This window comes from Somniosus microcephalus, chromosome 14 (genome assembly GCF_052327205.1).
Source record: "Somniosus microcephalus isolate GS21.2 chromosome 14, FLI_Smic_1.0, whole genome shotgun sequence".
Lineage (NCBI taxonomy): Eukaryota > Metazoa > Chordata > Chondrichthyes > Squaliformes > Somniosidae > Somniosus > Somniosus microcephalus.
Window position 1 is genome coordinate 59,353,594 of NC_141000.1, and position 24,013 is coordinate 59,377,606.

Genomic DNA, 24,013 nt, shown 5'->3' on the forward strand with positions numbered 1-24,013 from the left:
GGCTAGTTCTGGAGCACAAGTCCTTGGCACTACAGCTGGGATGTTGTCGGGTCCAATAGCCTTTGCTGTATCCAATGCACACAGCCCTATTCTTGCTATCATGTGGAGTGAATCGAATCGGCTGAAGACTGGCTTCTGTGATGGTGGGGACCTTAGGAGGAGGCTGAGATAGATCATCCACTCAGCACTTCTGGCTGAAGGTGGTTGCGAACGCTCAGCCTTGTCTTTTGCTCTTGTGCTGGGCTGCATATTTGAGGATGGAATGTTGATGGAGCCTCCTCCTCCCATTAAGTTGTGTAATTGTCCACCACTATTCATGACTCGATGTGGTAGAACTACACAGCTTTGATCTGATGCATTGGTTGTGAGATTGCTTAGCTCTGTCTATAGCATGCTGCTTCTGCTGTTTAGCATACATGTAGTCCTGTGTTGTAGCTTCACCAGGTGGGCACCTCATTTTCAGGTATGCCTGGTGCTGCTCCTGGCATGCTCTTCTACACTCTGGCTTGATGGTAATGGTGAAGTGAGGGATATGCCAGGCCATGTAATTGCAGATTGTGGTGGAGTGCAATTCTGCTGCTTATGGCCCACCGTGCCTCATGGTTGCCCAGTTTTGAGCTACTAGATCTGTTTTGAATCTATCCCATATAGCATGGTGGTAGTGCCACACAACACAATGGAGGGTGTCCTCAGTGTGAAGGCGGGTCTTCGTCTCCACAAGACTGGGCAATGGTCACTCTTGCCAGTACTGTCATGGACAGATGCATCTACGACCGGTAGAATGGTGAGGATGACTTCAAGTAGGTTTTTCCCTCGTGTTGATTCTCTCACCACCTGCCACAAGCCCAGTTTGGCAATCTTGGTGATGGTCATTGAAGTCCCATATCCAGAGTGCCTTTGCTACCCTCGGTGCTTCTTCCAAGTGTTCAACATGTAGGAGTATTGATTCATCAGCTGAAGGAGGGCAGTAGGTGCTCCTCGGCAGGAGGTTTCCTTGCCCATGTTTGATCTGATGCCGAGAGACTTCATGGGATCCAGAATCAATGTTGAGGACTCCCAGGGCCACTCCCTCCTGACTGTGTATCACTGCCGCCTGGTGGGTCTGTCCTGCCGGTGGGAGAGGACATACCCTGGGATGGTGATGGAGGAGTCTGGGATGTTTGCTGGTGGGTATGATTCTTTGAGTATGAATATGTGAGGCAGTTGCTTGACTAGTGTATGGGATAGCTCTCTCAATTTTGGCTCAAGTCCCCAGATGTTAGTGAGGACGACTTTGCAGGGTCAGCTGGCTGGGTGTACCTTCGTCGGGTCTGAATCCAATGCCTAGGTCGATGCTCAATGCTCCATCTGGTTTTTTTATTCTTGTAATTTTTTGTAGCAGTTTGATTCAACTGAGTGGCTTGCTAGACCATTTCAGAGGGTAGTTACATAAAGTCAACCACATTGCTATGGGACTGGAGTCATATAGGCAAGATCTATATGTTTATAATGTATTGCAAGTTTGTTTATCAACCAGTGTTTCAGAAAATTGTAGCCTTGCTATCTTCAATCTGACCCCTTTGGGTGAGTTAAATTTGTGCTCATCAGGTTAAAGAATATTCATAGTCGTGTTTGTAATTTGCCCTTATTTTGCACAATATATTTTTTTTTAGCACACCTAGGCCAGGTATAGAATGGGGCTCGATGCATGATGAAGCTCCTTCCCCCCCTTTCATAATAGCATACTCTCCAAGAGGAAGAAAACCCCTATTATACCAGTGAGTGTTCCCTTTCCTGCATTAGTCATTATGGGCTTTTTAGTGAGACTTTCATATGTGCAGATTATTTTCCTGTAAAGATATACCTCTACCATTAGACATATAATTATAGTATTAATCTCTGGCATTGCTTTGTCATTGTTCATTATAAACTGCTTTCTCCGCTTACCAATTTACTGTAAAGTGAAGTCGGCTATTTTTCAAAAAACTGAAGCAAAGAAAAATAAGGGACTATATTTCCCCAGTTGACTAATGATAGCACAACAAAAATGTACATGTGAATACAATCATGCATAAAAGTAAAAAGTAGTAACAGATTATTGTCTGTGGTTTATTGCTATTGTCAGTATTCTGACCATCCAAAAATGGATCAATGAACTTTAAGTTCAGAAAAAAGATGTGTGATTAAGGCCTTTTGAAAAACGCATGCACATTAACAATGAGGGAGATAAGATAAGTTTGTTTTTCAAGGGTTGAATACAATATTTCATGGCTGAGAGTGCAGGACAAAATGAGGTATGCCAGGGAGATCAACAGGCCCCAGAGGATATCTGCAAACTTTGGCATATGTACCCGTCAATGATCCAAGACAACTGCCTCAGCTTGCTCTGAATCAACAGGGTAGAACTTTGCAATCTGCAGCAAGGATGCCTGCAGCCAACCTGCAACATTGAGACTGCACTCCCATTTCCCTCAGTTGTTATGCCCATGGCTTATTCCTGGCTAGCGCTGTTATCAGGTAATGTCCTGCCCACACTTGGATCACACACATGATTCACTCAGCACAGCCAGTACTTTCATCTCCTTTCCCACTAAGTATTGAGATGTAGCTGCTCAAAGTCAAAACATTGGTGCCTTTCCCAAGGTACAGGAGATCACTGGCTGCCATGTATGATGTTGTGTCACCCATTCTAGATACCAATATGTAACCACGTTGGTGAGTGTGACTTAGCTTTCAATTGTATGTTGTATCTTGAATGTGTGCCCTGCTAATTATATGATATGCATGAGATGCAACGAAGATTGGGTAAGGGCTTAGCATGAGTAAGTAGTAAATCTGGAACATTTTGAATAGCAGTACTTTGTGGCATGTAACCTTCTGCCATGTTATGGTACTGTTTATTAGTCTTGCTTTGTCACACTCCTTAAAGTATGCAATCTTCTCCTGCTTTTGTTCCCAAGTTCTTCAGTTATTGTCAACAATGTTTAGCTGCCACTATTTGCACAGCACTATGCACTTCAGTCCCCTGGGAAGGGTGTTCTGAAGTGCCAAACAGGACAGTCCTCCTTGCATCACTTCATGCAGCAGAATGTCCACTTTATCAGCATGAAAAAATGGTTGACACCAGTGCCATTTTGCCATTATCGAACAGGTTCCAGTTGGTGTTTCTACCGTGGGCTGTCAGCCACCACACAGCCTTAAAAAAAAAGTGGTAAACTTTTTTCAAATCATATTTGAACCTTTTATTAAAAAAGTAGAACACCCACATTTTATTTAGTCCCATAATTTTTATCCATTTAACTTTGAGCAGTAGCATGCTCCTCACTCTAATGCCGCCCTCTGCCCTCTGCCCCCTGCCCCCTCCTCACATCACGTTGCAACACAAAGCTTAAACTGTGCAGAGTGTGTGTTCAAATGAGATTTGTGAGTTGGGCTATCAGCTGTTGCAAGGTCAGTTCATCACTCTGCTGGCACAGTATTTGGGCCTCCTGCAGCTGTCCATGTATTTTTTTTAACCAGGTTTGTTGAATTGGCTCTAGTTAATATCAATTAATTTTATTGTGTGCTTTGGTGAATGTGCTTGTGTTGTCTGTGCACTGAGCTCCTGTGTTTCTGTTACCATGTACTTCTCTAATTGAAGTAGCACCAATATGGGTGATTGTCTAGCCAACTTCTTAGTTACAGATAATACAGAAGGCCAGCTACCTCTACATGCAACTAATTGTCATGTACCTCTATCAGCATTAGCGGACTCGTTTGCTGAAGTGGCTGTTGGCTCATTGCTTAACAGGGAGTGCCTACTGTCACTTTTGCCTAACTACGTGATGGCACATAACTGCTGTTGACATGGATGTCAACCAGCTGCTCCTCCACTACTCCAGTCAGGTCACTGTTGAAGGGTATCTTCTCGAGGATTACTGGTCTGCCTGAGCATAGATGAGTGCACACGTATTGGGGTGTGGCGACACGCCACCACTGGACACAATCCGCTCACGGCAGTACGGACAGTTTAAGCAGATGCCCCCAACCGGGGGCCCTTTCCTCCAGCAACTTGTTTCCCACAGGGACAGGCTGCCGGGAGCACTTCCTGTCTGGGGAGTATTTAAGTCAGGCGCGGGCTCTTCCAGTTCCTGTTTTGCCATGAGGCTGAAATAAAAAGCTGTTCTGTTTACTAGCTCTGGTCTCGACTCCCACGTTTGCCGCGGTATCTCAACAGGGGTATATTTTCCAAATGAAGTTCACATACAAATGTTTAAAATACTATATTTCTCTGATATTTTCGAATGAGTGCAGCACGGATTAATTGTTTGTACATGAAGTTTGCCAGTTGGTACATCTGTGCCATTAGGTCTTTGAAACCCTCCCTTGTAGTTCCATTTAACCTCTGAGATTTCAATTACTTTTATTGCTGAGCCATTAAAATGAAGGTTGAAGAAAGATGGTAATGCCAAGACATTAACACCCTACCTCACAAGGTGTAGGGAGCTAACTGTGAGGGTGTTTGTGCTCAAATCTTTGAAAGTGGCAGGACAGGTTAGCAAAGCAGTTAATAACTGTATTGCATTTGGATTCTTAAGTCTTTTGCAGCAGCAGTGGGAGCATTTTTGAGATGTTCATGCTGTAATAAGGACTATGTAATTGGGTTCTCCATTGCAGATACCACTGGCTTGCATCCCAGGTTGCTAAGGGAATTGGGGGAGGAGATAGCGGAAGGGCTTGCCATAATTTTCCAGTCTTCCAGAGATGCGGGGGAGGTGCCTGAAGATTGGAATGTGGCAAATGTGACACCATTGTTCAAGGGTGCAAGAACAATGCTAGTAACTACAGGCCGGTCAGTTTAACATCAGTGGTGGGTAAAGTTTTAGAAACAATAATCAAAGAAAATATTAACAGGCACTTGGGGAGGTTTAAGCCAACACTGATTTGTAAAAGGCAAATCGTGTTTGACTAATCTAATTGATTTTTTTGATGAAGGGAATGCAATGGATGTTGTCTACATGGATTTTCGGAAGGCATTTGACAAAGTACCACGTAGAAGGCTGGTTAACAAAATTGAGGCTCGTGGAACAGGTGGGTCAGTGGCAGCTTGAATAAAGAATTGGCTTAAGGACAGAAAACAGCAAGTTGTGGTAAATGGCTGTTTTTCAGACTAGAGGATGGTAGACAGTGGTGTTCCCCAAGGGTCAGTGCTTGGGACCACTTTTTTTATATATATATATATATAATATATATATATATAATAGACCTGGATATTGGAATACAGTAGAATTTCTAAATTTGTCGATGACCCCAAACTTGGGGGGGTGGCAAACAGTGATGATACCAATCGACTGCAACAGGACATAGAAAGACTAGCAGAATGGGCAGACAAGTGGCAGATAGAATTTAATACAGAGAAGAAGTGTGAGGTGATGCATTTTGGCAGAAGGAACCGGGAGAGGCAATATACACATAATGGCACAGTTTTAAAGAGTGTACAGGGACAGAGGGACCTGGGAGTTAATGTGCATAGGTCCCTGAAGGTGGCAGAACATATTGAGAGAGTGGTTAACAAAGCATATGGGATCTTGGGCTTCATAAATGGAGGCATTGAGTACAAAAGTAGTGAAGTTATGCTGAACCTTTATAAAGTGCTGGTTAGGCCACAACTGGAGTATTGCGTCCAGTTCTGGTCACCACACTTTAGGAAGGATGTGAAGGCCCTTGAAAGGGTGTAGAGGAGATTTACCAGAATGTTTCCGGGGATGGGGTATCTTAGCTACAAGGACAGGTTGGAGAAGCTGGATTTGTTTTCATTAGAGCAAAGGAGGTTGAGGGGTGATTTGATAGAGGTGTACAAGATTATGACGGGTTTGGATAGGCTAGACGGGGAAAGGCTGTTCCCACTAGTTGATGGTACAAGGACTAGGGGGACACAGGTTTAAGGTTTTGGGCAAGAGATACAGGGGGATGTGAGAAAAAACTTTTTTACGCAGCGAGTGGTGATGACCTGGAATTCGCTGCCGACGGAAGTGGTGGAAGCGGGGAGACGCAATGTTTTCAAGGGGAGACTGGATAGGCACTTGAGGGAAATAAACTTGTAGGGCTATGAGGAAAGAGAGGGGGAATGGGACTGACAGGATTGCTCTACAGAGAGCTGGCATGGACTTGATGGGCCGAATGGCCTCCTTCTGTGCCGTTATGACTCTATGGTATTACCTTATGCTAAATGGCAGACCTCCGTGCAGGTAATCTTTCCTCTATGACGATGCTGGTGTTGGATTCCTACGCAGTGATTTTGATCACCCTGCAATAATGTGAAGGGAGGTAAGAGATTCCTCAACATGGGTCTGGTACTATCCCTGCCTCAGTGTGAAAGCTCGTGCAACTCAGGAGGGGCATGCAGTGTGCTGTAATAATTGGCTCCTCATAACCTACTCCCAATGCTCTATGACTCACCCTGTGTTTTCTCCTCAAATTCAAATGTCAAAGTCTCCCATGGTGTGTATATCTGTGCTGCTGTCTGTTTCAAGTAGGCTTAGTTATGTTTCAGTCGAGTGGTGCTCTTCTTTTGGCTCGAGATCAATAGATCTGTTTACGTCTTGAACCCATTTATGCTGTCTGCTTCAGTGGCCTCATGTCTTTGTCTTGCTTTTTCTTTTGCCTTTACTGTGTCACTGTTGATGCTGTAGCTGATTGGGAAAATTTCCTAAAAGTATACAAGAAAAATAATATTCAATGCTCTAGCAGTCGCAAGGGAAATTTTGCCCCCCCCCCCCCACCCCGCAATTTAACGTCCATCAAATTAAATTAAAAGCTCTGTGTCAGGGTGATTAATTTTTGTTCAAATATTGTTAAAATATTTCTGGGCGATGGATTACTTTTCCAGTTCTTATGTCCAATCTCAAACAAATGCAGAATAAAGTTTTATTTACTGTACCCCAACAGTCTACCTTAATACAGGGTCAGCACTGACTTTTTGAACAAATTTTCTTTGGTAAAAGAACTGGAAAATGAACAATTTTTCTGTAATATTTAAATCCTAATGACCAAACCGAAATATATAAAGATAAATTCTAAAGCGTTTTTGGTGGAATTTTCCAGTGTTTGGATAAACAAGTTTTGTATTCATGAATATGTTTTGACCCCCCACCCCCGCTATTGGTTAATGAGTGGCTGCAGTTATCTATCTTTAATATTCCCCAATGAGTTCCAGGGTTCAAAGGCCTTTTCCTTTTACAGCAATACCTGGGTGTTGCAGTGTATATACCTCAAAATAAGAGAAAGCAGTCTTTGAGCCCTATGATAGAATTGAAAAGCACCATTTTTTTATGCAGTAATAGCTCTTTCAAAGAGCCAGCACAGAGATGATGGGCCGAATATGATTCTGAGATGCTGCAGTCGATGATATTATCAACTCATTATTTTCCCCACCTGCTAACATGATGGTTCTGATCCTCCCTCACCTTTATTGTTCTACTTCCAGTCCATCACCTGTCTCTCTTAATTCTAACATCCCTCCCAACACCCTATGGTGCACCTTGACATAGTCATCTGTTTATTCCACCTGCTTCTTGATTCAGCATAGCTATAATAACTAATTAAAGTTGAGTCATCCACGGAATCATTTTCACATATCAACGTGCACTATTTCTTTTTGGTTTATCACGTACACCTTTTTTATACTTAAATTTCTAAAACATTTGAATAAAAAAATTTGGTCCAATGGTAGAGTTTACAATAAAGTAGACTGCACCAATGCACATTATTCTGATTTTACATTGATTAATATTTATGGTGATAGATGAAGCATCCAAATTGAATCAATAAATTTGCTATCTGCCAATAATTTGCAAAAAGAACGAGCATTTATATATGCATTTAATGCAACAACAAAAAAGGAGCTACACAGAGGCATAATCAAAGAAATGGATATTGAGCTAAAGAAGTAGATGTTGGGAGGGTTGACCAAATGCTTGGTCAAAAGGGATGGTTTTAAGAAGGGCCTTAAATGAAGAGAGGTAGAGGGGTTTCGGGATGAAATTCCAGAGCATGTAGTTTAGATAGCTGAACGCACGGCCACCAATGGTGGGACAAAGGAAAGTGCGTAAACACTCAGCCTGACTCCGTGTAATGGAGAGATTGAGGTGGGGATTGTCGGGCTGGAGGAGGTTTCAGATATAGGGAAGGGCAAAGCCATGGAGGGATCTAAACACAAGGATGAAAATTTTAAGTTTGAATTATTGGTGAACCGGGAGCCAACGAATGTCAACGAGGACTTAGAGCAGCATCGAAACAGGTAGCAGAGTTATGGATGATCAGAAGCTTATGGAGGATAGAAAATGGGATGCCGGCCAGGAGAACTTTGGAACAGTGAATCTGGAGGTGATGAAGACACAGCAAATGGGCTTCTGAGAGAAACTAGAGAAGGAACAGACTTCAGCTCACTGCTGCACAATGCCTTAACATTAATAGATTTTCAGGTTGGTGTATCAAGGGCAAACATCAAAAATGCTGCAATATTTTTTGTTTTCTATTTTTATTTGTCATTGTTTATGGCTAATTACTGCTGATACTTTTCTCTTTTTACATCGCATAGTGATGTGAATAGGCAGTCAAGCACCTGTTTCTGTTGATATCAATGATGCTTAGTGGATCAGGCAGAAGTAAACAACATTGCATAAGAATTTGTAGGTTATCGATGTTTGCCAATGGTGGGGTGCCATAGACCAGATGCCCTGTGAAATGGTAAAATTAATTACAAATATTGGAAGGATGATTAAAAAAAATACATAAGAACTCCAATCCATGACATGGTTTGCTTTGTAACCACACAAAAACCGTTTCTTGAAGCTCCATGTAAACACGAGCTCACCATAACTCAAGAAAATATCTGTATTTAGCATAAAACAATTTATTTTTGCTGGGAGAGCTGAAGTTTTGTGAAAATGTTACATAAAATCCCCTAGCTTCAACAGACAATATTTTGCTTAAATGAAAAGAAATGTAGGAATACAATGCAGTAAGGAAATGTCAATTCTGCCCATTAACTTCTATATACTATAAAGGGCAAATGCAAACCGTGACTGTCTGAAAATAAGTTGTTTGATAGAAAATAGGCTTCCTTGTTACGTATTTCTCTACTTAGCCCTTAATATTAGAATTGCAGGATAAATTGTCGAAATATATAGCACGTTGTTTTAAAATCTGCAGAACTTCTCAAAAGGATACCTTTGACTCTATAAATGTTGTCTATTCACAAACTGACCTGCATTTTTTTTTCATACAGTGCCTTCTATTTGATGGCACAGGTCAATGGTGAATTTATATTGCATTCCATCAAATGTTTGATTTACAAACATAAATCATTTTTTGATGTATGATAAACATTTTACCTTTAGAGAGATTTTCTGAAGATGATTCTTTTACAGATGATGCATAAAACACATTAGAACTGATTATCATGTTAACAAAAATTTGCAGTTTATGGAGAAATCTTGGCACAAATATATATTTACTGCAACTACTTGCAACTACTTGCACTATATGGACATGGCAGATGAAATTCAATGCAGGAACGTGTGAAGCGATACATTTTTGGTAGGAAGAATGAGGAGAAACAATACATGCTAAATGTAACTATTTTAAAGGGGGTGCAAGAACAGGGACACCTGAGGGTGTTTGTGCTCAAATCTTTGAAAGTGGCAGGACAGGTTAGCAAAGCAGTTAATAAAGCATGTGGGATCCTGGGCTTTATAAATAAAGGCATAGAGTACAAAAGCCAAGAAGTTATGCTAAACCTGTAAAACACTGGTTCGGCCCCAGCTGGAGTATTGTGTCCAATTCTGGGCACCACACTTTAGACATGAAGGCTTTGGAGAGAGTACAGAAGAGATTTACTAGAATGGTTCCAGAGATGAGGGATTACAGTTATGTGGATAGACTGGAGAAGCTGGGGCTGTTCTCCTTTGAACAGAGAAGGCTAAGAGGAGATTTGATAGAGATGTTTAAAATCATGAAGGATTTAGATAGAGAAACTGTTTCCAGTGGCTGAAAGGTAGATAACCAGAGGGCATAGATTTAAGGTGATTGGCAAAAGGACCAGAGGTAGCCTGAGGGAAAACTTTTTTATGCAACGAGTGGTTAGGATTTGTAATGCACCGTCTGATTGGGTGGTGGAAACAGATTCAATAGTAGCTTTCAAAATGGAATTGGATAAATACTTGAAAGAGAAAAAATTGCAGGGATATGGAGAAAGAGCCAGGGAGTGAGACTAACTGGATTGTTCTTCTAAAGAGCTGGCAGAGACTTGCATTTATATAGTGCCTTTCACAACCTCAGGATGTCTTGAAGGGCTTTACAGCCAATTAAGTACTTTTTTTTTGAAGTGTAGTCACTGTTGTAATGTAGGAAACGTGGCAGCCAATTTGTGCACAGCAAGCTTCCCCAAACAGAAATGTGATAATGGCCCAGAAATTCGGGTTGGGGGCTTCCCGCGGGTGCAAGCCCCCGACCTGCACTTACCTTGCGCGCCGGCAGTTGAGCTTTAGGGCCCTGTGAAATTCCGCTCTGGGGCCTGGCCCAGCTGCTGGCGCGCTGTGCTTGCATGTCCCAGGGGCGTAGTTAGTGCGATGCGTCCCCTGGGATCACGCGAGCCATGGGCAGCCAATCAGAGGAGGGAAAAGCCCATTCATAAGATTGACAGGAAGACCTGTCTAAACTTATGAATACTACGGGCCCAAAATAGCATTAAACCTTCAAATATTTTTTTTTTTAAATCACACTTTTTCAATAAACTACAAATTACATTAAATAACTATTTTAAACAATAATTTAAATTTTTGAAAAAAATTATTTTATAAAAAAACAGGGTTAAAAATAAACTTACCTTGCTTTAAAGTATTTAAAAATAATAAACCTGTGGAAAAAATGTTTTAATTTTAATTAATTGACCACTTACCTTGTAAAATGCAGGCCTTACGCCTGCTTTTTAAATGTGTAAATCCTACAGGCTTAACCTTGCGTGAAAACCTGTATAAAAAAAAACCTAAGTTCAAAGCGCACGCGCAGCCTCCCCCGCGCGCGTTCGACCTCTGAACCCCTTCATTCAGAGGATCGGAAGTGCCGGTTTCCCGCGCATGCGCAGTGCATGCAGAAAACCGGCACTTCCATTGGGCTTACGGGTGAGTACCCCATGCGTATTCACCCGTGGAGAGCCGAATTTCTGGGCCAATGACCATAAAATCTGTTTGTGATGTTGATTCAGGGATAAATATTGGCCAGGACACCGGAGATAACTCCACTGCTCTTCTTCAAAATAATGCAATGGGATATTTTAGGTCCACATGTGAGAGCAGACGGGGCCTCGATTTAACGTCTCATCCAAAAGAAGACACCTCTCAGTGGAGCACTGCCTCTGTACTGCACTGGGAGTGTCGGCCTAGATTTTTGTGCTCAAGTTTCTGGAATGGGATTTGAACCCCCACCTTTCTGACAGAGGCAAGAGTGCTACCAACTCAGCCATGGCTGACACCTGGGCTGAATGGCCTCCTTCTGTGCTGTACTAGTCTATGAATCTATGATGCTGGAGCATTTTTTTTTACTGTAAACATGTATCTCATCCCATGACAAATTGGGGGATTTATGTTTTATATTTTATGACTTTAGATGGTCAGGGTAATTATGGTTTAAAAGCTTAATCCAGCCAGCTATAGCAATGATGACCAATACATGTGATTGACTGCATAATCAGACAATGAAATGTCTGATCTAGATTGATTTATTTTGTCTATGACAACACCTCTGATCAGAAATAAATTGTCAAAAGTCACTTGATGTTCACATTTAACTCTTCTTGGAAAACACAATTTCAATTACTTTTATTGCTGAACTATTAAAATGAAAGTTGAAGCAAGATGGTAATGCCAAGACATTAACACCCTACCTGTCAAGGTGTAGGGGGCTAACTTTAAAGGCTTGGCTGTAATTTTAAAAGATTCCCAAGGCAGAAGTGGCAGCTCTGGTCACTTAGTTTTAGTGCTGACTGGAAATCTGAACTCTGTGGATTGAAAATTTGCATCATTCATGTACATCTCCACACAATGAAGGTCTTCTAAAGTTAGTTTTGTTCAAAATCGCTGTTACTTATTAAACTGTAAAAATATGTTGTTACAAAAAGAGTATTGTGAGCAGATTATATCTTTAATTGTACTTTCAGTATCTTGTATTTTTTTGTTATTTAACATGTAAGTAAATTTGACAGTTAATTTCAGCATAAAAGCTTTGGCCTAAATCTAGCATTTGCCACTTTTGGAAAAGACAGGAGAATGTGGTTGACAGCCAATGTAATGTTGTGATATAGAACACAAGTAAGGGAAAATGGTTAATCCTGGGCATGCTATTTTATGATTTGTATGAGGCCAAATATTTTTGGTTCATAGGAGACTTGCTCTGCTTATGGAAATTGCAAACAGTCATGAACATAATACAAAAATGTTCAAAGTAAACCCTAAAGGTGAGTGTTGGGAACATTAAAAATGTCCTCGGTGCCACTTTCCAGGAGGGGAGAATCAGCTGCAGTTCCCTCTCCTGCCATTATCTAGTGAACTGGAAAGGTGTGTATGTGAATGGTGGTGAGGACAGGGTTTGGGCTAGGCTGTGATGCCCCTCATGCTGAGAGAACCTCCTAGCACACACAATTCACTTGGGTGAGGTTTTGGAGGATGATGCTTGTGGAACTGTACCTCAGCTGCAGTTTTTGTCTTCATAGTCAAAGAAGGGAAGAAAATTAAAAAAAAAAAAATAAAAAAAAAAAAAAATTTTTTTAATGACAAGACTAGATCAATATGAATAGTAGCTACAAATAATTAAGTATTTGAAGAGTGAAAGATCTTGGCCTACAAGTTACAGATTTCAAAGTAAATGTTACCTTTGTAATATTTAACATGAGAAAATAGGAGCATGATCTTGACTATTGGAGCTTGACTTCAATGGTGGACTGTAATTATAAATTACGAATTCCTGTAAGGTTTTCCTGTCCTAGATATTGCATTGTGCAAATTGTACTGTACTTCTTAGGCAGTCCCTCGGAACCGAGGATGACTTATCACTGTACATGATGTACCTTGCAGCACTTAAATATGTTAGAAGATATTTCCTCAGATGTTAAAATTGTAGCATTTAAAGTGAATTATTAGGATTTATGAGCTTGCAAAGTTTGCAGCGTAACATGAAGTGCACTTTTTCTAATGGGCATATTGACTAGTTTCAAAGATGTAACCTTTAGAGAAAGACTTTTACTTGCTGTATTTGATCATCTCTCTGCTCCCTTTACTCTGTACATAGATTTATGATGACAGTAGTCAAGCCTTTAACTGTTGGCCAGTGGGTCACCATTTGTATAAGTATTGCATTTATGTCTTTTTGTTCTTTCCATCACAAGACCCTTGAATGTATCTGCGCAATTAAATAAATTATGCTTTCCTCTTACCAAAGTGCCTTACTGATCTTTAAACCACTTTGCAAACAATTTATGCCTGTTTGGCTTAAAAGCCTTTGGCTTTACTGACCTCCACTCAGTGCCTAATATCTGGAGACATTACTGTTAATGGATTACATTGGCTCACTGAGAGGATAATAAGGGAGATTTGGGTGGTCAATATCTTTCCATTTAATCTTAATTAGATTAACACCAGTTAATGTCTTGATTGATCGCATTAAAGGCATACATATCTGTAAATAGCAGCAATGCTTCTGATGGTCTGAAAGGTCTCTTGGGGAGGGGTGTTGGGGGGCGGGCGCGAGAGGGTTGGAAAATGTCTGTGTTGCAGGTACCAGAAGTGAAAATTTACTGGTCTTTAAGCCTGGCTGCTCCTTAAATCTGTCAATGCTAATAGAATAAATACAGCAATAAACAGAAAATGCCAGAAACACTCAGCAGGTCAGCCAGTATTTGTGGGGAGAGAATCAGAGTGTTTACATTACAGGTGAATGACCTTTCATCAGAACTGGAAGATGTTACAGATGAACCGCTTAAAAGCAGGTAGAGAGCCAGGGAAAAGAGGGCAGAAAAAATAAAGATCCGAGATTGGGTGAGGGCAAGGAGATGATTAAATGACAGAAGGCAAAAGGAGGTAATCAGAGAAATTAGAGAAATGAAAGATGTGTGAATGGTTACAGCAGAATAGTAAAGGGGGAGGGAAGCGTGGAATACCTGGAAAAACAGAGAAGGGTCCCGTAGCCGAAGATCGTGGTGGAAGAAATGCAGGTGAACACAAGGGGTGTGGACCAGGCTGCCAACTGTGTAGGGGGGATCCCCATCCCAGACATCAGCCCACACCTACCCCATTCTCAGTAGCTCTGATGAACACATACCTTCTGTCCAAAAGAAAAAGTTGTTAGTCAATGTTACAGCCAAAAGGCTGTAAAATGTCTAATAGAAAGTGAGGTGCTGTTCCTCGAGCTTGCATTCAGCTTCATTGGAACAGTGTAAGAGGTCAAGAGCAGAGCTGTCAAAGTGGGATGCAGAATTCAAGTGGCAAATGACCAAAAGCTCAGTCACATTTGTGGACAGCAAAGTGATCACCTAATCTGCATTTGATATTCTCTGTGTAGAGGAGACGACATCGTGAGCAGCGAATACAGTATGCTAGGCTGGAAAAAGTACAAGTAATTCACTGTCTCACCTGGAGGGAGTGTTTGGCCCCTGGACGGTGGTAAGGGAGGATGTGAAAAGACAGGTGTTGCATCTCCTTCGCTTGCATGGGAAGGCATTGGGGTGATGGAGGAATGGACCAGGGTATCATGGAGGAGACGGTCACTTTGGAGTGCTGAAAGGGGAGGGGTAAATGTATTCATTAGTGGGTTTGCGCTGGAGGTGACCGACATGGTGGAGGATGATCTGTTGAATGCAGAGGGTGGTGGGGTGGAAGGTAAGGATAAGGGGGGTCCCCACTATGCTTCTGGGAGGGAGGAGAAAGGAGGAGGTTGGAAGTGCGGCAAATGAGACAGACACAGTCGAGGTCCCTATCTACTGCATTGGGGGAAATCCCAATTGAGGGAAAAGTAAAATTTTGGAAGATCTGGTGTGAAAGGTGACGTTGTCGAGCAGATGTGATGGAGAAACTGGGAGAAGGGAGTGGTCTTACAGGAAACAGGGTGGGCAGAAGCATAATCAAGGTAACTACATAGAATTTACAGCACAGAAACAGGCCATTCAGCCCAGTAGGTCTACGTCGATGTTTATGCTCCACACGAGCCTCCTCCCATCTTACTTCATCTAACCCTATCAGCATATCCTTCTATTCCTACCTCAGTATACCCCAAGACACACTTTCTTTTCCTCACTTATTCAAGCCTTTTAGATCCACATCTGACAAATTGGGTGATCTTGCAGTTCAGTCTATTACATGCTTCAGATTAAGCTGTGACCATTAGTAACCATCAGTGGGAGAAGCCTTTTTGTTTCAGCAAACTTTTGAACATAATACTCCAGTGATTTAAACTAACAATCAAAATTGCTCAGAATAATTCAGGATACTAAATGGGATATATATGTGACATCTGATTTTGTGAAAAAGCCACTATTTATTTGCTATTTATTTTCTTTTTTGATTCTAGGTAAGTGAAGTACTGTACATGGATTCCTGATTATGCCAGAGGAAAATCCAGAAAAAGAGTCCAACAAATATACTGGCATGCACCTTTATTTAGATGGAACAACCACAGTAAGGGAAAATTGTTCTTTGACATTTATTTGCTCAGTTTCAAAACTCACATTGAGAATCTTGGCAAAGGACACTTCAATATGTTAAATGAATTGAATATTGATGCAGCAGTGTAAATGAATTATCAGTTTGTATAAATTATACAAGTACTGTTATTGATGATCATCTTTTGTGTCAAATACTGTCATAATACGTTACGATAACCCACCCCCTTTTTAAAGATAGGAGAGAATAGATACTGAATTGATAGAAATTTGCATCAGAAATTCAATTAATCAAAGCTTGTTCAGTTGGTTTTCTTGTTAAATAGTGCAACATGTTTGAACAAAGCGTGGATGTCACCCAGGTTTTCACGTGTTCTTGATTGATTTCTGGTTTGTACATTTTAAAAACTACAAGATGTAAAAATTATTCTAATATTAAACAAGATTAAGAAATCCACTTGATTTCGGTGGAACCCTTTGCCTTTTTTGACTTGTGTTGGACCACTATAATCTGAACCAAATATCAAAACTGAAAGCAGTTCATTTATTTCAAGTTACAATTTTTTTTCTGTCAAATATGACTCAAACAATGATTGCAGAAATGGTGTCCCCCAGAGATCTGTATTGGGGCCTCAGATTTTCACCACATTTATCAGTGGCTTGGATGAAGGAATAAAGGGTTTAAATCCAAGTTTGCAAATGACATGAAGTTAGAAGGTACAGTAAATTGTGCAGGTGGGACCAGGACATTACAAAGGGACATAAAGATTAGGTGAGGGGGCAAAATTATGTCAGAGGGAGTTTAATGTGGTAAGTGTGAGGTCATGAAGTTTAGATCTGAAAAAGAAAAATTAGAATATTTTCTTCATTGCGAGAGACTAGGAACTGTGGAGGAGCAAAGGGATTTGGGTGTTCAGGTACACAAATCACTAAAAGCCAGTGAGCAGGTTCAGAAAGTAATCAAGTAAGGTAATGGAATGTTGGCCTTTATGCCAAGAGGTTTGGAATACAAAGGGGGAGGAAGTTGTGCTTCAGCTGTAAAGAGCTTTGATCAGACCCCATCCAGAGTACTGCTTTCAGTTATGGACACTGCACCTCAGGAAGGGTTGTAGCGCATATTTACCAGAATGGTACCCGAGTTTAAAGGGTCAAATTATGAGTACAGGTTACATAAACTTAGCTTATATTCCCTTGCGTTTAGAAGGTTGAGGGGTGATCTATTAGAGGTATTGAAAATAGTGAAAGAATTTGATAGTGCAGATACAGAGAAGCTAATTCCTTTGAGGATTTCCAGAATAATGGGGCACAATCTTAAAATAAGAGCTAGGCCAATCAGGAGTGAAATGAAGAAGCACTTTTTCACATATAGGGTAGTACAAATGTGAAATTTTCTCACTAAAAGGCTGTGGATGTTGACGCGATTAAAATTTTCAAGACTGAGATCGCTAGATTTTTGTTCATTAAGGATTTTGAGGGATATGGATGAAAGGCGAAGAAATGGAGGTGAAGTACAGATCAGCCATTCTGATTGAATGACTGAACAGGCTTGAGTGGCTGAATAGCCTACTCCTGTTCCTATGTTTGAATCTAAATATGTAATTTCAGTTGTTACAAAGTAAAGCTTCTCTTTGGAATGTTTAGCAATCATACAGAGGAAAACAAGTGAAAGACTTGGACCAAAGTTACCAAACGTTCCAGAAATGGGGAGCATATTAGTCTTCCAGATGCTTATTGCCACATTGAGGAAAAACATTTTCTAGTTATCCATAGTGATGCTGCTATATTATGTGATGATCAGGATAATCAGGGGCAGTGTTAGAATTAGGATATGCTCTTCCAAATATTGCCTGTTAATGCTGGTAAGGGGGAACAGTCAATCTTACAATTGGCATCGTGCTTTCCTGCCAGAAAAATGCTGGTGTTGTGTCCCAATAAATTGTTTGGAAATTGAGGTAATTCTTATCCATCTATTCTTTGCTGCTGGATTGGGTGACAACCTTCCTTTTCTGTGGCATTCAAGTATTTCAGTGCCCAAAATGAAGATTACCTCTGGGGAAATAAGGGATATATTTTTTTTAAAATCAGTAGCAGTTACTATAACTCTTTTTTGCACCAGCAGTAAGTCAGGGCCAATCTGGGCAATTGAATTTTCTCGTGTTTAAATGGAAAATGTAATTTTGGATTGAGGGGCAACTTTTAATTGATGGCATGCCCTTGAATTGTACCTCAGTGATTCTAGCTATTGCTTAAGTGAATTGACCACCGATCCTTTTATGAATTGTATTGGTCAATGTCAGACAATAATAGTCCTCAGTTCTGCTGTTGGAAATTTAATTGAAGGTTAGCCTGTGATTTTAGATAAGGAGGTCTGAAATTGTAGCTCAGAGGCTAATGATGCACGTGGAATATTTCAGTCCCTAAAGAAGAGGAACATTATTGTATTGCGTTTTGCTCTTGTTTAAAAATGCATCAAAATGTACATTCTGTTTTTATGGGGAAGATCCAAAATTGGCATTAATGTGCAAGAGTGCTGTGGCTACCGATATTTATTGCAAAGCCAATTTTTTTTTAAATGAATGTAGTCAAGTAGTTACATTGCGAAACATGTTCAGATAACCTAAATTTACTAACATGGTTTGTAATTGAATAGCTGAAAAGGTTGCTTGTATTGATGGCCGTGAGTTATCCTATAAGACTAAAATGAAGTGTTTAGTGAAGTCTTTATTCCTGACTTAACTCTGCCGAGAAGGGAGCAACACATGGAATGCAAAACATTTCTGTCTCTGTACAGGCACAATTGTATTGTTCAGAATTTTTCCCTGTTTAGATGTTAATATTCCATTCTGAATTATTTGCATTACAATTATCTGCAAGATTTTTTGCAGGCGTGGTGAGACAGATAGACTCTGCTATAGGGAGCAGTGATAGAGAAGTATATTGATCAGATATTGATGGGAGTGGAAGAGCCTTTTCTATAAAGCTGTTTTTACATGCTGTTTGTTTTCAATCTTTTGTAATCTCAAAAATAACTTAATATTTGTAATGGAACAAAATGTAAAGGATCTCTGTATACAAAGCTCCCCTGCTCCTTTGAGCAATGGATCGGTAGGCTTTACTTGCCAGTACAAGGGTTTTTCTATTCTTTTCCCCCAGCTGCTGCTACTGTCGTCAATCCCTTTTAAACATGGTCTTGTTCCATACTGTCTCTCTTCAAATATTTTGTCATTTGAGAATAACTCAATAAAATATTTGAAAAGAAATGGAATGTTAGAACTAAGGTCATCTGCTGCTTCTTCATTTCCACTGTAACCTCGATTATCCAACAATTTCTATTCTCCTCCAGCAAATTGGCACAACCTTCTCCATTATGGTGGATAATTGAAGTTCCACTTTAACTAGATGTACGCCATCCTACGCGCACACTTGTCAGACCCAGACTAGCCTGCTGCGATATTCTGTAGGATGTTGAGAAAAAAATGACATTTCCTAATGGTATTCAGAAGACTGAGTTTAGGTTAGTGAAATCACATTTTGTGGAAGAAAACAGCAGTTATTTGTGTTGTTTTCTTTTATACCAAAATGCTCTGTGCAATTGTTTGAAGAGCCTTTGTACAAGTGAGAACAGGTTTCACCATCAACTGCTAATGGACATTGGCAATCAGTAGTCTTCAGTGAGTAACATTTTAACTGGTAATAGAACAGAAACTATTGCCTGCTGATCTCACAAAGACATGAAATTAGAAGGTAAGTAACATAGAAACATAGAGATAGGAACAGGAGTAGGCCATTCGGCCCTTCGAGCCTGCTCCGCCATTCAATGAGATCATGGCTGATCTTCGTCTGAGATCATAGCTGATCTTACCAGTTCAGTACCCCGTCCCCGCCTTTTCTCCGTAACCCTTAATCCCCTTAGCCTTCAGAAATATATCCAATTCTCTCTTGAAAATATTTATTGAATTAGCCTTCACAGCCCTCTGTGGCAGGGAATTCCACAGGCTCACCACTCTTTGAGTGAAGAAATTCTTCCTCATCTCTGTTTTAAATGATTTGCCCGCTATTTTTAGACTGTGGCCCCTGGTTCTGTGCTCCCCTGCCATTGGAAACATTCTCTCTGAATTCAGCCTGTCCAGGCCTGCCATAATTTTATATGTTTCGATGAGATCCCCTCTCAATCTTCTAAACTCCAGTGAGTACAAGCCCAAACTATTCAATCTCTCCTCGTAGGTCATTCCCGCCATTCCAGGTATCAGCCTGGTGAATCGCCGCTGCACTCTTTCCATGGCAAGAACATCCTTCCGCAGATGGGGCGACCAAAACTGTACACAATACTCCAGATGCGGTCTCACCAGCACCTTGTACAGCTGTAGTAAGGTATCCCTATTCCTATACTCGAACCCCCTTGATATGAAGGCCAACATACCATTTGCCTTCTTAATCGCCTGTTGCACCTGCATGCTCTCCTTCAGTGACTGGTGCACAAGAACACCCAGGTCCCTCTGCACTTCCCCATCTCCCAATCTATTGCCATTTAGATAATAATCCACCCTCCTGTTTTTACCCCCAAAGTGGATAACCTCGCATTTATCCACATTATAGTGCATCTGCCACGTATCCGCCCATTCCCCCAACCTGTCCAAATCGCACTGTAGCCTCCTGACATCCTCATCAGAGCCCACCCCTCCTCCTAGTTTAGTGTCGTCAGCGAATTTGGAAATATTGCATCCAATTCCCCGATCCAGATCATTTATATATATTGTGAACAGCTGGGGTCCCAGGACAGATCCTTGCGGCACCCCGCTGGTCACTGCCTGCCACTCCGAAAACGAGCCGTTTATTCCAACTCTCTGTTTTCTATCCGCCAGCCAGTTCTCTATCCACGTTAATACTTTGCCCCCAATCCCATGAGCCTTAATTTTGCATGATAATCTTTTGTGTGGAACCTTATCGAAGGCTTTCTGGAAGTCAAGGTACACCACATCCACTGGCTCTCCCCCATCTATTTTACCAGTTACTTCCTCAAAAAATTCCAGCAGATTAGTCAAACACGATTTACCCTTTGTAAATCCATGTTGACTCTGTCCGATCCTTTCCCCATTTGTCAAGTGCTCCGCTATTTTATCCTTAATAATGGACTCTAGCATTTTGCCCACAACCGATGTAAGGCTTACTGGTCTATAATTCCCTGCTTTCTCTCTACCCCCCCTTTTTAAATATTGGGGTAACATTAGCTACCCTCCAATCCACGGGTACTGTTCCCGAGTCAATGGAGTTCCGGAAGATGATCCTTAGAGCATCTGCTATCTCCAGGGCCACCTCCTTAAGTACCCTAGGATGTAGTTTATCAGGCCCCGGGGATTTGTCGGCCTTCAGTCCCCTCAACTTACCCAACACCATATCCCTAGAGATACTAATTTCTGTCAGCTCCTCCCTCTCATTAGTCCCTATGTTTGTCGATATTCCTGGGAGGTTATTTGTGTCCTCCTTTGTGAATACAGAACCAAAGTATGAGTTTAATTGGTCTGCCATTTCCTTATTCTCCATTATATATTCTCCCGAATCGGACTGCAAGGGACCGACTTGGGATTTTACCAGTCTTTTCCTCCTGATATACCGATAAAAGCTTTTGCAGTCTGTCTTTATGTTTGCTGCAAGTTTACTTTCGTATTCTATTTTCCCCTTCCTGATTAATCCCTTTGTCCTCTTTTGCTGTATCCTGTACTGCCCCCAATCTTCCGGTCTGGTGCTTTTTTTTGCCAGTTGATATGCCCTTTTTTTTTATTTTATGCTGTCCCTAATTTCCCTCGTTATCCACGGTTGAGTCACCTTTTTAGGTTTATTTTTATGCCAAACCGGTATAAACATGTTCTGGAATTCTTCCATTCTATCTTTGAATGCTTGCCATTGTCTATCCACTGTCAATCCCCCCAGAAACACCACCCAATCAATCTTACCCAATTCCCGTCTCATACCCTCGTAATTCCCTTTATTTAAGTTCTGGACCTTAGTCTCTGATTCAATTTCCTCACTCTCCATCTCGACTGAGAGCTCAATCATATTATGATCGCTCTGACCCAAGGGGCCTCGTACAAGAAGATTGCTGATAAGTCCCTTCTCATTGCACAATACCCAGTCTAAAATGGCCTGATCTCGAGTCGGCTCCTCGACATATTGGTCCAGATAACCGTCCCGAAAACATTCCAGGAATTCCTCCTCCTCAGAATTTTTACTAATTTGGGTAGTCCAATCAATATGTAAATTAAAGTCACCCATGATGACAGCTGTGCTCTTATCGCACGCTTCTCTAATTTCCCTTTTTATGCCTTCCCTCACCTCCATATTACTATTTGGAGGCCTATATATCACACCCACTAACGTTTTCCTCCCCTTGCTATTTCTCATTTCTACCCATACAGATTCCGTTTCATCCGAGTTAATATCCTTCCTTTCCATTGCATTAATCCCCTCCTTTACCAGCAATGCTACCCCACCTCCCCTACCTTTTTGCCGATCCTTCCTAAATATTGTATATCCCTGGATGTTAAGTTCCCAGCCTTGCCCACCCTGCAGCCACGTTTCTGTAATCCCAATCAAATCATACTTGTTTACCTCTATTTCCACAACTAATTCATCCACCTTGTTCCTAATGCTTCTAGCATTAAGATACAAAGCCTTCAGGCTTGCTTTTTTCACACTCTCATTATGAATTAGTTTGGCCCTTTGTGTTTCTCTCCTTTGCTTATTGCTTCTCACCTTTCTACCATCTATTTCTAACTTCATATGACTTCCCTCTTTTCCACTACCTAGGTTCCCATCCCCCTGCCAAATTAGTTTAAATCCTCCCGAACCGCCCTAGAAAATATTACCCCGAGGACATCGGCTCCCTCACAGTTCAGGTGTAGACCGTCCCCTTGGTACAGGTCACTCCTCCCCAAGAACTGGTTCCAATGCCTCAAGAATTTAAATCCCTCTCCCTTGCACCACTGCTCAAGCCACGTATTTAACTTATCTATCTTACTCTCTCTAAACTTATTAGCTCGTGGCACTGGTAGCAATCCAGAGATTACTACCTTTGAGGTCCTACTTTTCAATTTAGCTCCTAACTCCCTAAATTCAGCTTGTAGGACCTCCTCCCTCTTTTTACCTACATCGTTGGTACCTACATGTACCACGACAACTGGCTGATCCCCCTCCCCCTTCAGAATGCTCTGCACCCGCTCCGAGACATCCTTGACCCTTGCACCAGGGAGGCAACATACCATCTTGGAGTCTCGGTCTCGGCCACAGAAACTCCTATCTATCCCCCTTACAATTGAATCCCCTATCACTATAGCCCTATCCCTCTTTTTCCCGCCCTTCTGTGCAGCAGAGCCAGACATGGTGCCCTGAACCTGGCTGCTGGTGCCTTCCCCTGATAAGTCATCTCCCCCAACAGTACCCAAAACGGTAAACCTGTTTTGGAGGGAGATGACCGCAGGTGACTCCTGCACTACCTTCCTGCCTTTACCCTGCCTTTTGGTCACCCATTTACTGTCTGAGCTAGCCTTTACCTGCGGTGTGACCAACTCACTGAATGTGCTATCCACAACATCCTCAGCATCGCGTATGCTCCAGAGTGAGTCCATTCGCAGCTCCAGCGCCGCCATGCGGTCTGCTAGGAGCTGCAGCTGGACACACTTCCTGCACACATAGTTGTCAGGGACAGTGTCCCTGATTTCCCACATGGCACAGGAGAAGCATGACACGGGTCCGAGCTGCCCTTCCATGACTTAACCCTTACAATACCCTTTTATTTACTACGATTTAGCTTAATTATTGAATTCTACTTAGAATAAGTTTGTGAAAGTACTCACCAACCAGTCACCTACCTGTTTTCTGGTGTTGTATTTTCACTGCCGCCTCCTGTCCTGGAACCTTTTCCACCTAGGTTAGGCTCCTGAAATAAAATAAATTGAACCTACCTTTTCAACTTCCCCTAACCCCTAAAAGGTTAGAGGAGGTGGAAGGGTGGGAGACACTACACTGTAGTGTTTCGGGTTTAGCAAGAGCTCCACCTATATAAGAGTTACTGGCCTCCTGCTCTCCCGACTGCACCAGCTGTGAAAGAAAAAGCCCGCGAAAGGTGAGCTTTTAAACTCACCAGTTACTGGCCTCCTGCTCTCCCGACTGCCCCAGCAGTTACTGGCCTCCTGCTCTCCCGACTGCCCCAGCTGTGGTCTCGGGCCTCGCTGGTTGCCGGGTTTTCTCCCGAGCTCCTCCTCGCTGCTCCCGCTGGTCCCGACTCCGCCTCCACCCGCTGCCGATGCCGCACTGGGGCCTACCTGAGCCTCTGGGGCCTCTTGTAGTCGC

General features: G+C 41.8%; 1 long non-coding RNA gene across 1 annotated transcript in view; it reads left to right on the plus strand.

Moving 5' to 3' along the window:
• LOC147107507 (uncharacterized) overlaps positions 1–19,416 on the plus strand; it is a 406,521-nt gene extending 387,105 nt beyond the window's left edge. Inside the window, exon 3 of the long non-coding RNA XR_015080821.1 lies at positions 15,577–19,416. This is a non-coding gene — a long non-coding RNA (uncharacterized LOC147107507). The remainder of the gene's footprint in view (positions 1–15,576) is intronic.
• The last annotated feature ends 4,597 nt before the right edge of the window (positions 19,417–24,013 follow it).